Here is a 12,128-nt window from a genome sequence, read left to right on the forward strand (position 1 = left end):
CCTGGAGGGACTCATAACCAGGGAAACACACCCAGCCCCAGTTCCTCTGTGAGGAAAAAACAAGTCATGATGAAGTACTTTCACACCCTGATCTGTTTCACCTGTCTTTGTAATTGTCTCCACCCCACCCATCTCTCGTCCATCTTCGCCATTATCCCCTTTGAATTTATACCTGTGTTCTCTGTTTGTCCATTGCCAGGTCGTCTTGTTTGTCAAGTCAACCAGTGTTTCTGTTCTCAGCTCCTGCTTTTCCCAGTCTCTCTTTTTTCCGCCCTCTTGGTTTTGACCCTTGCCTGTCCTGACTCTGAGTCCGCCTGCCTGACCACTCTGCCTCACCCTGAGCCTGCAAGCGGATCTGTACCTTTGCCCCACCTCTGGTTTACTGACCTCTGCCTGCCTTAACCTGTCTATTGCCTGCCCCTGTTTGAATATTAAACCATTGTCAATTTGACCTTGATTCCTGATAAGTAGCAACTATTTACTAGTCTGCTGGGACTACTTTACTGTACATCAGACTATCAACAGTTGGCGGACTGATCTAGTATCATTATGACAACATTAGGTAAGCTAGTCCATACATGTCCCAACTGTCAGGTTTTATGACGTTACACAGAAATAACACTTTCCCTACATATTTCTTTCACAATATGTCAGCTGAGCTGTTTGCCTTAACCTGCGCTTGTGTGTGAAAACTGTTGGCACTGCTTTTAGTTTGGGTGAGGAGCATCACTCTAGGAATACAAACTCATTGTCATTAAAGGGGCTGAGATGTACAGTAGATGATGCTGAACTAATCATACATAGTCATGTTTGTCTGGCTGCATGAAGCCTCCTGTTATTTGTGTGTGTAATTCCTCTTGTTTTCAGTCTGGGGTTCTGTATACTGTATGTGTCTCTGAGTGTGTGTCCATGCTTGAATGGGTCCCCTTCAGTCATCGACCGCAGGCGGCGTGTGTGTTTGTCTGTGCCCCTGTTTGTGAGTTGGAGCCCATGTGTCAATAGGTATTTTTAGTGCTGCCTCTCACTGCATTGCAATGGCACTCCTTCGCACCCCTTTGGACCTCCCCCACCCACCATGTCTACCCTCCACCTCCACCCATCCAATCCCTCCGCCATAACATTCCCCCTCACTGGGAGAGACTATAGAGCTAGCCAGCAACAGTCAGGGTGTAACTTTAAAAAGGAGAGTGATAGTTTAGAAGCGAGAGGAGCACAGACAGACGGTAGGGGATTGGACGACTCCAGTAACCATGGTGATAGTAGAACCCGCAGGCAAGAGTGCGCATGTTTAGGTTTTTGCCCTAGCACTACACAGCTGATTCAAATATTTAAAGTTTGATTATTTGTTCATTCATAAATATGTGCTTCTGCTTCAACATTTGCACACAGAGAGACAAGAATGTAGGTGTCTGTGTTTGATAGGCTACAGTGCGTTCATAAAGTATTCAGACCCCTTGACTTTTTCCACATTTTGTTACGTTACAGCCTTATTCTAAATTTATTAAATTGTTTTTTTCCCCTCAAACTACAAACACTACCCCATAATGACAAAGCAAAAACAGGTGTTTTTTTTATGTTGCTAATTTGAAATATCACATTTACATAAGTATTCAGACCCTTTATTCAGTACTTTGTTGATGCACTTTTGGCAGCCTGTAGTTTTCTTGGGTATGAAGCTACAAGGTTGGCACACCTGTATTTGGGGAGTTTCTCCCATTATTCTCTGCAGATCCTCTCAAGCTCTGTCAGGTTGGATGGGGAGCATCGCTGCACAGCTATTTTCAGGTCTCTCCAGAGATGTTCGATCGGGTTCAATTCAGGGCTCTGGCTGGGCCACTCAAGGACATTCAGAGACTTGTCCCGAAGCCAATCCTGCGTTGTCTTAGCTTAGGGTCGTTGTCCTGTTGGTAGTAGAAGTCTTGGTGGTTCCAAACTTCTTCCATTTAAGAATGATGGTTGTTCTTGGGTTCCTTCAATGCTGTAGAGGTACCCTTCCCCAGATCTGTGCCTCAACACAATCCTGTCTTGAAGGTCTACGGACAATTCCTTCGACCTCATGGCTTGGTTTTTGCTCTGACATGCACTATCAACTCAAGGACCTTATATAGACAGGTGTGTACCTTTCCAAATTATGTCCAATCAATTGAATTCACCACAGGCGAACTCCAATCAAGTTGTAGAAACATCTCAAGGATGATCAATGGAAGCAAGATGCACCTGAGCTTAATTTCGAGACTCATAGCGAAGGGTCTGAATACTTATAGAAATAAGGATTTAAAAAATATATATATTTTTACATTTGCAAAAAATTCTAAGAAACTGTTTTTTCTTTGCTATTATGAGGTATTGTGTGTAGATTACTGTGGATTTTTTATTTATTTTTTATACATTTTAGTATAAGGCTGTAATGTAACAAAATGTGGAAAAAGTCAAGGGGTCTGAATACTTTCCGAAGGCACTGTATGTAGTTGAGAGATTTCCCTGAGCTACTGTTAGTGTTGGAGAGAGGAGTGATAGTAGGATGCTAATGCCCCGACTGACAGAGTGAATGAAAGAAGGTGTAATTGGACAAGACAATGGTTCCGTGACTAGACAAAGTGAATTAGGGCACATCCAATGGGGGCTATAAGAGGAAGTCCCTAATCACTATAGTTATTCACTTTAGAGAGAGGAGAAGAAAGGGGGAACATTTTCATTCACAGGCTGAGCAAGACAGGAGTGGAGAGGGGAGGGAGGGAGGGAGAGAGAGAGAGAGAGATTAGAGGGGGGAAACTAAGTGTAACCCTAGAGGGGTTTGAGTGACAGTTTGAACAGGGGGCGATAATTGTGGGAGAGCCGCCCAAATGCCATAGCGACTGCAGCAGTCCCCTTCTGCTGCAGGGTGTGTATGTGTTGTTTGTGTGTACTACTAGTCGGGGTGTGTGTGTTGGTGTGTGTGTGAGTGCTACTAGTCAGTGTGTGTTTGGTGGATGAAGGATTGCGGGGGATTTCTGAGAGGAGTAAAGGAACCCGACACCCAAAAGAAGTCTTCCCCCCCAAACACCACTCCCCACCCAGCCCTCCAGGAGGAAGAGAGGACACAAGTGCAGGCCATGGCAGGGTTCAGCTGAGAGGGTCTCCAGAGACCTCCTGACTGTGTGAGGGGTCGTCTGGAACACCCACCTCAAAGCCTACCCCCAACCCCCCCACCCCTTCTCCTCTGACCCCACCACCACTATGATCCCTCCAACCAACATCACGTCCACCTTCTAGCACACAACAGTGTAGCAACCCACCACACAACCCTCTGGCCTCCACAGCACAAACCTTCGAGTGGGATCCCTTTCAACGACGACAAACACAGATGAAATAACTGAGACAGTTGTTAAATACACACTGATCAATCCATGTGTCCGTTATTGAGTAGAGCATTTCACATAATGGCTGCCGCACCTCTTCGGAGACAGAAACATTGATTTGCTTGCTGTTAGACAGTATGCTGCTAAAATGCTCTTTTATTACAGTACATGAGCTATCAATCACCTCTATAACCACTAGGATTCAAAATGTCCATTTAACTCTATCCTCTAAAGCCACAGAGTTTTCTGGCTCTCTTGGCTCTCATTTGTTTGCTTGTAAAACAAAAGCTCCCCCCAACACACACTGAGACACTGACACACACACTGACTGAATGATTGACTGGGTGTAAAACTGAGTTGGGTATGGGAATGTGCCAGGTCACAGAAAGAACTGTGAGGAGAGTGAGAGGAGCTGACCACCGCAGATTTTTTACACTGAGCATCCAGAGGAGAACTCCTCAGGGGCTGTGCCACACACCCTGACCCCCACCCAAGAACCTTCCCCTGGGGCAGACATTGACCCAATGACCCCTGAAGCTTTACGACTCTTACGACACTCCAGGGACCAATTATAAACAACCCACCCCGAGGCCTAGGATATTGATAGTGACAAACAGACAACTCACACTAAACAAACACATGTGCATGCATAATGCATACCCACACACACAGTCAATAAACACGCTGCATATTGAAATAAGTGCTGTGTTCTCAGTCCATTTCAGAGGTGACATTGAAGAACAGAGTGGAAAGCCCATGAAAGAGAGGGAGAGGGGAAGAGGGAGGGGTAGTGTCACTGTACAGTCTGTGTTTTCAACAGTCATTGAGATTTTGAGAAATTCTAGTGATTCTGAGAGGCATTTAAAAATGTTTTATTTACCTAAGAACAAATTCTTATTTCCAATGACGACCTAGGAAATGCCTGTTCAGGGGCAGAACGACAGATTTGTACCTTGTCAGCTCGGTTTGAACTTGCAACCTTCCAGTTACTAGTCCAACGCTCTAACCACTAGGCTACCCTGGCGCATTGAGAAAGAGAGACACATAGATTAGAATGTTTGTCGAAGGTAGAATGTTTTAGAAGGTAGAATGCTCGGCATTCTGGAACTGATCTGTGTTGTCAGAATCCTGCACCCCTCCACAGCTGCCATATCACAACAGTGGCTGGGACAGAGGATGTGTGTGTGTGTCTTGCCTCTTGAATTCCTTTGAGAGAGCCACTTTCATTTTTTATTTACATTTTTCAGCTGAAGTCAAAGAGGCAATAAATTCATAGCATAAATTTGGAACGTGTGGAATAACAGGACTAATAACAGGACATCACTGTCAACACAGAAGAACTAGACTGAATACTTAAAGAAACTTGGGATGAAAGGTTAAATTACAGAGACAGATTCATTTCTCATTATCAACTTCTTCTCTAAAATCTCAAGGCTTATCTTTCAACTAACAAAGAGTTAGGCGCGTTAATGAAGAGTAGAGAAAATCTCCCTTTTAAAAACAGTTTTCTATGCTCTCTCTTGATAATGACTGACTTTATGTTTTCTGAGCATCCTCCTCTCTCTCTATTTCTTTGTCTGCACTTCTTTCTCTACTCAACCTTCTTACCTTTTTTCCTCTCTCCTTCTACCTGACTCCTCATTCATTCTACAACTTGAACTTTTATTTTCCCTTTCTCTCTCTCTCTCTCTCCCTCTTGCTTTCTTTATTTCTCTCGTTCTCTCTCTCTCTCTCTCTCTCTCTCTCTCTCTCTCTCTCTCTCTCTCTCTTGGTGAATTCCTCACAGGATCAGACCTGCTTTTTATGCTTCACTAGGTTTCACTCAGAGTAGCGAGAGAGGAGGGAGAAAGTGAGGAGAGAAGAAGAGGGGTGGAGAGTGACACCACACCAAAATGGCTGGTTAAGGGGCAGCATGTGTAGGTTTTAAAAAACAGCAAATGGAGAAAAAAGAAATGTTGTAAAATGGAGAGAAATAATGTCAGAAAGGAGGGAGGAAGTAAAGGGAGACAGAGGGAAAGAAGGCCAGAAGAATAATGGTAAAAAAGGTCTTAACATTTGGAGGGGTATTTGCGGTTGCCGGGGCAACCAACAAAGCCTTGCCAGTCAGGGGAAGAGCCCAGAAAAGAGTGTGAAAGCGAGAGAGAGGCAATGGCCTACACAAAGGATAGCAGCTGAAGTATTTCTCAGTAAGAATGAAAAAGAGCTTCTGATAGAAATGGGAGACTATTATTGTAATATTTTTTACTTTATTATCCCCATGGTGAACTTTTTGTATGAATATACTTGAGGAACGGATAGTATTTAATATCTGATGACTGCCAAACATTCATTTGAAGGTTTTCATCACCTTCATACATTTGGAAAAGATCAGTTAAACATTACCTCAGAGATTACTGTAGTGTAACTGTTACATTGACCTACACATTCACCATTCGTCTCGGGGAAAAATAACATCAAAAGCACTTTTGAGGCCACATACAGTTGCAGAAAAAGCTGTAAGTAAGTCTATGAAACAACCCTAGCAACCAGACAACATGCATAAATTAAGTTAGTGAAGTGTCTAAATAGATACAAAGAACATGGTGGAAAACCCTATTTGTTTTTTTATTTTTTATTTATTTAACCTTTATTTAACCAGGTAGGCCAGTTGAGAACAAGTTGTAATTTACAACTGCGACCTGGCCAAGATAAAGCAAAGCAGTGCGACACAAACAACAACACAGTTACACATGGAGTAAACAAATGTACAGTCAATAACACAATAGGAAGAAATCTATATACAGTGTGTGCAAATGAGGTAAGATTAGGGGGTTAAGGCAATAAATAGGCCGTAGTGGCGAAGTAATTACAATTTATCAATTAAACACTTGAGTGATAGATGTGCAGAAGATGAATGTGCAAGTAGAGATACTGGGGTGCAAAGGAACCAACGAGAGCATACAGGTCGCAGTGGTGGGTAGTATATGGGGCTTTGGTGACAAAACGGATGGCACTGTGATAGACTGCATCCAATTTGCTGAGTAGAGTGTTGGAGGCTATTTTATAAATGACATCGCTGAAGTCAAGGATCGGTAGGATAGTCAGTTTTACGAGGGTATGTTTGGCAGCATGAGTGAAAGATGCTTTGTTGTAAAATAGGAAGCCGATTCTAGATTTAATTTTGGATTGAAGATGCTTAATGTGAGTCTGGAAGGAGAGTTTACAGTCTAACCAGACAAAGAAAGGCCAGAAGTATACAGAATGGTGTCGTCTGCGTAGAGGTGGATCAGATAATCACCAGCAGCAAGAGCGACATCATTGATGTATACAGACAAAATAGTCGGCCCGAGAATTTAACCCTGTGGCACCCCCATAGAGACTGCAAGAGGTTCAGCAGTTTGAAGTGGTTTATATGAAACACTTGGACTTTGAGGAGGAGACGGTTGAAATATAACCATTAAGAGGTTTAAAGAGAGATTTGGATTTGGGTCCAGATTTTCCAGTCAAACAAAAGAGTAGGTTTTTGGACTCAGGTTTGGGATTAGCATAAAGGCCAAAGGAAATGGCAGCTCTGCTATACAGACAGACAGACGGACGGGCGGGCGGGCGGACGGACGGACGGACGGACGGACGGACAGACAGACAGAGTGTAAAGGAAAAGAGGGCATGCATGTACAACTATTTGTGTCCATACATTATCTGGGTTTATGGGTGTTTGGAATATAGCATTTATGTCTCTTTGTCCTCTGACATAAACCACACCATGCCTTCATGTTGACGTACTGAGATCAGGTAACATGCTGACCAATATACTGTACACACACAAACAGTCTATCAGTGGTTCAGTGCCCTTGTTCATCCAAAGTGGGTCTGTATAAGGCAGTGTTTGCTAATGACCTTTATTGTCCCACGCTGCTGATAGAGTGCCAGATAAAGTTAGCTTTTTCTCCTCGTGGCACCACACTGCGAGAGACGGGCAAGTACTGACACATAGCCATAACCTAATACTCTTCCTCTCTCTCTCGCTCTTCTTGCCTTCTACTCACTTTCCTTCAGCATACTCAACTCCTAGGCTACTACACTGTCTGACTCTCATTGGCTTGATTTTAAAATAACAAATTGTTTTCATTTGAGTTTGCGTAGTGTGATACTGTTTGTGTTTGCTTGTTTCATTCACCTTACAAACTCTACTCTTTCACATTTATACTGAACAACACTTTTATCTCACATCTTAGGTTGAGTATTTTCTGTGTGAGCTTTGGTCTCCTCTCCAAGCCATATTTTCACAACTCTTATGATCCAAAGTACTGTGCTTTAGTGTAAAACCTTCAATCACACTAATTACGGCCCAGGGGTGTAATAGTATACAGTTAAAGTGGCAAACTCTGTAATAATGTTTACTTTTGGGGTAAATCCAAAGAAAGAACCCTAGATATATGTAGGCTACTGGCAACAGCTATGATGAGTGGATTGAAGAAGTGATAACAGATGAAAGTGTGCATCCCAAATGGCACCCTTTCCCCTACAGTGCACTACTTTGACCAGGACCCATAGTCAAAAGTAGTACACTGTATAGGGAATTTGGTGTCATTTGGGAGACAACCTAAGTGTTGTTTTTGATATCTCACATAAAGTAAGGATGTTGATGCTGAAAACCAGGATACAGTTACCCAGACAGAAAGGTCGATTTTGATAGGCTACATGCAAGGGATTAAAAAGGTAAAATACCTCTGTTTTTTTCCTCTGTATTATATTTCATATTCCCCCAATCTCTCAATTCCTTTAACAAATAAAAATCACTTTATACCCAGGGGCTTACTCATATTTACAGCGCTGTTGTCGGGCCATGGGTCCCACCCAGGGCGACTACTGATAGGCTGTTTGATGGTAGAATATTCAACAAGCACCTGGCTAGCTGTTGTGATTGGACACAGCCAGTGCAGTTATGTAAATGAGCACCTGGTGCTGGCCTCTGGGTGTGCTGAGGTTGGAGCAGGGCTCTGTGTGCGCAGCTGAAGCGAGGTTTCCGCGGTGAAGTAGACGAATAGAGAGCGACGAACAAACGGAACGGAGATATGAACGGTTTTCTCGTCCCGTTCTCACTTTAATCTTGACAAATGTGAGCTAGACAACTTGACATTTTCATCTAAGTTTTTGGACGTAACGTGTCGCCTATTTTGGAGTGCTTTGTTGTTTTCAGAGTTTAAAGAAAGGTCGAACGCGCCGCGCTACAACTGCAGGCAGCGTTGGATTATTCCCGTGGCGGAATATTTTGGTGGACAGTCACAGTCCGACACATTGCGCACGGGATATTCAAAACATTTAGAAGTTGCGATTGGTGTCTCATTTCGCCGTGACTTTTAGGTAAGTGGTAAAAACGACATCACGTGTATGCATTGATAAAGAGGTTACATATCAGTACGCACTGTCAATAAACGCAAAATGCTAAATCGCTTTACTCATGCCAGTTAAGGAGCTGCTGTGGGTAGGCTATCTTAGACGGTTACATGAGGTATTTATGTCCGTTTGTCTGTGAATGGGTGTTTGTGGGCCTCGCTGTGTCGATTGGCGTCAAACAGTCTCGGGGTAAGGCGGGGAAGGCTGGTTTGGACTCCGGCCACGGCACTCTGGAAGCGCATAGTGAGGTGTAACGTTGCAACCACATTGCTTGTTTGCCTGGCCTGGTGATTTGATAAAGTCTATCTTCCACGAGTCAACGAACTAACTACTTAGTTATTACATTGCATCATTCACGTCTTCATTGATGATATACAAAGTAGCTAGTTAAGGTTAAGGCTATTGTAATTAGGCTACATTGTATCCCTGCAGTATAAAATGTAGCCGAATGTATAGATAGCGTAGTTACAGTACATTGTATCTGTCTAAGGGACAACAGAACTGATAACCCATAACATCGGCTTCTTATTAGACCACATAGTCTTAACTGCTCTTCACTCATTCTATTATTTGATAGATGACCACTGTAATACCAGTGTATAAACAGTGTATTACCTAAAAAACGCACTATCAGTTATTCAATCGTTTTTTGTTCTTAGTAGGCCACCTATATGAATTTGCTGGCCTGCATTAGGCCTAGGCCAAGGTCTATGTGGACATTTAGCTCTTTCATGCATATCCTTATGTAGGCTACATTTTCCATGATATCTCTTAGGTGCTTATCTGATTTACTGCCCACAATTGACCCCCCTAACGCATTCCATACTAAATAACCTTCCAGTGACATGGTTCGCTTTGAATTACCCAGAGTCTGTAAACTATAGAGGTAATGGGCCGATTCTATTGATATGGTGCTCCTCAAACCCAGTCGGTGTTAAACACAATACATTCTACGGATGCTGAGTACTACAACTGTAAAAGGCAAAGGCTCAACAAAATCAAGGCTCCTTGATGTGAGAAGAATGGGATCAATAAAACGTTGAATGTTTACCATGATGACCTCATAGCGTCCAGGTGGCCATTATCACACCGAGATGGAACATGGCGTGGTTATTGACCTTGCGACCTCGCGCAACAAGCAGGTGACCCCAAACAAGGCAGAGCCGCTTGGATTTCGTCCCCGTGGGATACACCAGTGTAGCGAATGGGGAGTTCTCCTCTGGGAAGCAATCAGTCACTGGAACAGACCAGTGTTTGTTGTTGGGCTGGGGGGGGGGGGGAGTTTAGCTGCCTGTGGTTTTGTTAATAGATAAAAAGACAATAAAACCCTTTTCCTATCCTCTCTTTCTCTCTCTCAGTTCAATTCAAGGGGCTTTATTGACATGGGAAACATGTTTACATTGCCAAAGCAAGTGAAATGGATAAACAGTAAACATTACACTCACAAGTTCCAAAATAATAAAATCATTTAAAATGTCATATGTCTATATACAGTCTTGTAATGATAGGCAAATAGGAAAGGTAAAATAAATCAACATAAATATGGGTTGTATATGAAATGGTGTTTGTTCTTCACTGGCTGCCCCTTTCTCGCGGCAACAGGTCACATATCTTGCTGCTGTGATGGCACACTGTGGTATTTCATCTAATAGATATGGGAGTTTATGAAAGTTAGATTTTGTTTTTCTTCGAATTCTTTGTGGGTCTGTGTAATCTGAGGGAAATATGGCAACCTTTCTCAATAGCAAGGCTATGCTCACTTAGTCTGTACATAGTCAAAGGCTTTCCTTAATTTTGGTTCAGTCACGGTGGTCAGGTATTCTGCCGCTGTGTACGCTGTTTTGGGCCAAATAGTTTTCTAGTTTGCTCAGCTTTTTAGTTAATTCTTTCCAATGTTTCAAGAATTTCACTTTTTGTTTGCTCATGATTTAGTTGTGTCTTATTGTGTTGCTGTCCTGGGGCTCTGTGGGGTATTTGGTATTTTTTGAAATTTTATTAGGATCCCCATTAGCTGTTGCAAAAGCAGCAGCTACTCTTCCTGGGTTCCACACAAAACATGAAACATGACATAATACAGAACATTAATAGACTGTGTTTGTGAACAGAGCCACAGGACCAGCTTGCTTAGGGGACTCTTCGCCAGGTTCATCTCTGTAGATGATGGCTTTCTCTCGTGCTCTCTCTCTCGCTCTCTCTCTTTTTCTCTTTCTCTCTCCCCTATTTCTCTCTCTCTCTCTATGCCTCCTCTCTGTCCCCTACTCGCTCACTCTCCCCTACTCCCCTCTCCTGTGCTAGTAGTACCAGTGAAGAGTGAGGACAGAGAGGAGGAGCACTGTGTTGATAGATAGACCCTAAGGGGTCTATCCCTGTCTAATGGGCATTTGGATGCTAATTCCTCCATGTCGTCCGAAGAGGATGGTTGTCATTTCATAGTCTGGTTCTATCAGCTGTAGAGAAGAGACAAGAAGAGATTGACATATTATAGCCTACAGTATTTAGATCAAACTTCAACAATGTGAGTATACCGCTGCATACAAATTGGATTATTGTCAATTCTTTGGAGTTTTGTGCAGGAAAGATGCATTTACAGAGTCAGAATGAATTTCTTTGTAAGTGCTCTATGTAAGTTGTCTGTTCAGTCTATCAGTAAGAGATATCTGTTGGAAGCATTTTAAAATAATAATGAGCAAATATTGTACAATCCAGGTGTGCAAGGCTCTTAGAGACTTACCCATAAAGACTCAAAGCTGTAATCGCTGACTAAGGTGACTCTAACGTGTATTGAGTCAGGGGGTTGAATACTTATATAATCAAGGTATATTAGTGTTTTATAATTATTTTTTATTTTTTTTAGAGTTGTTAGATTATTTTTTTCACTTTTGACATTGCAGAGTATTTTGTGTAGATCATTAACAACAAATAAATTTTAATCACACCTTGTAACATAACAAAATGTGGAAAAAGTCAAGGTGTGTGAATACTTTCTGAATACACTGTAGATGCATGTAATTACACAAAGTCATGCATACCACATTATCAGTAAAATGTAATAAACGTGACAAAATGGATTATGGGAAATAAGCGGTATCCAGTCATACAGCAGTATGTTAAAGATGAATAATGAATATATAATGTAACTGGGTTTATGTGATTGTGAAGCATTCAGGTTTAGTCTCCGCCAGTATACAGTCACACAGGTTAATCATTGACCTCGCTGCTGATGACACCATTGTCCTCTTTTTCAGGTCATTGTGTTTATGAGATACATTTATTAGATGTAGTGTTAGGAGAGAGACTGTAAAGTTAAATGACTTCAATCTTCAAAGGGATGCACTTGCATGTAAAATAAATACATAAATATATATATTTTACCGGTTCATAAAACGTGGATCAAAATATCAAATGAACCACACA

The 12,128-nt window shown here is 42.3% G+C and overlaps 1 protein-coding gene across 4 annotated transcripts in view; it reads left to right on the forward strand.

Annotated features, from left to right (window-relative positions):
• Nucleotides 1-8,319: 8,319 nt before the first annotated feature.
• The window catches only part of LOC139424255 (epithelial discoidin domain-containing receptor 1-like), a 72,165-nt gene continuing 68,356 nt past the window's right edge, over nt 8,320-12,128 (forward strand). Inside the window, exon 1 of one of the 4 annotated variants that reach the window (XM_071175956.1) lies at nt 8,320-8,681. The gene's annotated coding sequence lies outside the window, so the exon portion shown is untranslated. The remainder of the gene's footprint in view (nt 8,682-12,128) is intronic. The other 3 variants (XM_071175944.1, XM_071175962.1, XM_071175948.1) reach the window with 3 other exon arrangements.

This window comes from Oncorhynchus clarkii, chromosome 2, assembly GCF_045791955.1.
Source record: "Oncorhynchus clarkii lewisi isolate Uvic-CL-2024 chromosome 2, UVic_Ocla_1.0, whole genome shotgun sequence".
In the NCBI taxonomy this organism is placed as follows: Eukaryota; Metazoa; Chordata; class Actinopteri; order Salmoniformes; family Salmonidae; genus Oncorhynchus; species Oncorhynchus clarkii.